Source organism: Dendropsophus ebraccatus, chromosome 13 (assembly GCF_027789765.1).
Source record: "Dendropsophus ebraccatus isolate aDenEbr1 chromosome 13, aDenEbr1.pat, whole genome shotgun sequence".
Classification (NCBI taxonomy): Eukaryota; Metazoa; Chordata; class Amphibia; order Anura; family Hylidae; genus Dendropsophus; species Dendropsophus ebraccatus.
Genome location: NC_091466.1, coordinates 46,528,429 through 46,530,608, shown reverse-complemented (window position 1 = coordinate 46,530,608; position 2,180 = coordinate 46,528,429). Strand labels below are relative to the sequence as shown.

The window sequence follows — 2,180 nt, the reverse complement described above, 5'->3', positions numbered from 1 at the left end:
CATTTCTAGTTCGGACTCATCTCATTCCAACATCTTCTGACCTGGCAAAGGTCTGAGACAGTAGATCAGGTACTATGGTGTGATCACCATATGTGGGTGAAACTCGCCGCCAGCAGTGGTCAATGTACGCACAATGTTGTGATGACATCGGCAACATTGTTTGTACATTGACCGCCACTAGTTTCACCCACATGCAACAATCACAACAAAGTACCTGGCCCACTGTCTCAGGCCGCCTCCGTTTTGCCAGATAAGAAGATGATGGTGCGAGAGGAGACCAAACTAGAAGTGAGACGCCGGCGAGGAAGGAAACTCCTTTTTAGTTACCAAGATAACCCCTTTAAGGGCACCTCCTCCAGACCCCTCTAGGTGTTGTGAGTGTCTATTCCTCCTATCTCTGATGGTAAAAGGGGGGCTCCTCCTCCCCCATGTGTGGTAAATGTGTCCTCCTGATGTTATTGGCATCCCATTTACCACTTGATGTTCCGGACGCCTCCTCCTCCAGACAGCTCCAGATGGTCGGGTGTCTTCTCCTCACACTGGCGGCGCGGTGTTATCTAGATAGGATATATAACAAGCAATGTGTTAATAATGACAGGTTACATATATAGGCTCTATATAAATATACAGTCAGAATAAAAGTGATCTGAGGTGTGATGGGATTTTGGTTACTCACCTTTACTCCTCCTTGGTGGCGCAGCAGCAGCAGAACAGCGCCCGCAGTCTATAAGGGAAGGAGAAAAACCAGCATGACTTTCCTGAGATCAGACCTGTCAGCAGTGATAGGGAATAGACATTATACTGGAGAGAGGGGACTCAGTGCTATCCTAGTGGGTGAGATACAGGCGGCACCATGTCACTTGTATGTCTGTATTATGTACATGAGGCCTTTCGTGGTTATTATATGTGACTGATAATATAATATATGATGACATGACATGAGGATATACAGTGCAGCAATAGAGGTGTGTTATCATGTAAGTGTATCATCCCTTATATTTACCTGGATAAGATGGATCTCCTCCTCCTGCTGCTGCTTCTGCCGAGGAGAAATGACCAAGAAATGGAGGGAAATCAATGGTTAGTGTAAGGAAACCAGAACTTCTGAGCACATTATATAGAAACAATGCTCTTTTACCAGCTCTACTCACACCTGCAGTAATATACTATTCACTATTACCCACAATAGAAATTAGATCCCACCTCTAAATAGAGCGCCCCCGTCCTCTCTCTATATACAGGATTGTAAATAACAATTCCTTGCATTCACAATGTTATAAGTTTTGTTTCATTACCTGGGGATCTCCATGGTCGTCCCTTGGTCCTCGTCGTCCTCCTCTTCTTCTCTGTGTATAGAATGTAAACCATCTCATATATAAATGTATTGTTATATTACAGATTATAGAGTTTATTGTAAAGAAAGTGATTGCAATAGTAATGTAGTGAGCTGTACACTGCTCTATACAATAACCATATAGTACTGTATATTGCAGGTACAGCCAGCAAAAGTATAAAGTGTATGGGGACCTTAACAACTAAGTCCCAGTGTCAGCAGTTTGTAATGTGAATAAATGCTGTTAAAATAAATAGAAAAATATGATTCTATGTCTAACTAGAGCGCCCCCTATCCGGCCCTCCCACTGCTCCTCTCTCTATACAGGATGGGAAAAAAATAAACGTGTATTCACAATACTATAAGCTTTGAGCCCTCACCTGGGGGGGTCTGCAGCCTCGTCCTCTTCCTCGTCGACGTCGATTTCACTAGATAGAGAACATAAACCAGCTTGTATATATGTATATATATATATATATATATATATATATATATGCTAAAATTATTATGTTAATTTGTTTTCCCTAAGACCCATTGGCATCACAACATATGGGGTAAATTCGCCCCTGCGAGCCCCTGGGACGAAGGAATATTTAATGAAAAATATTTAATCCCCTCCTCCATGAGGTATAAATAGGCTCCACCTCCCCCTAGACCTCAGTCTAATTATAAAGAAACATAAAACACAGGGAGGGAGTCTTGTGATGCCAATGGGTCTTAGGGAAAACAAATTAACATAATAATTTTAGCTTCCCTTACGTCCCATTGGCATCACAACATATGGGGAATTAGCAAGCATTATCCCCAATGGGCGGGTTATTTATTATGTCCGCATTAAGAACAGATC

The 2,180-nt window shown here is 42.3% G+C and overlaps 1 long non-coding RNA gene across 1 annotated transcript; it reads right to left on the bottom strand.

Moving 5' to 3' along the window:
• Positions 1–674: 674 nt before the first annotated feature.
• On the bottom strand, positions 675–1,330 carry LOC138770989 (uncharacterized). The gene is made up of 3 exons (XR_011359537.1): positions 1,296–1,330; positions 1,004–1,039; positions 675–724 (listed from the first exon to the last, which is right to left on the bottom strand). It is a non-coding gene; the product is annotated as an uncharacterized lncRNA (long non-coding RNA).
• Between the last annotated feature and the right edge of the window lie 850 nt (positions 1,331–2,180).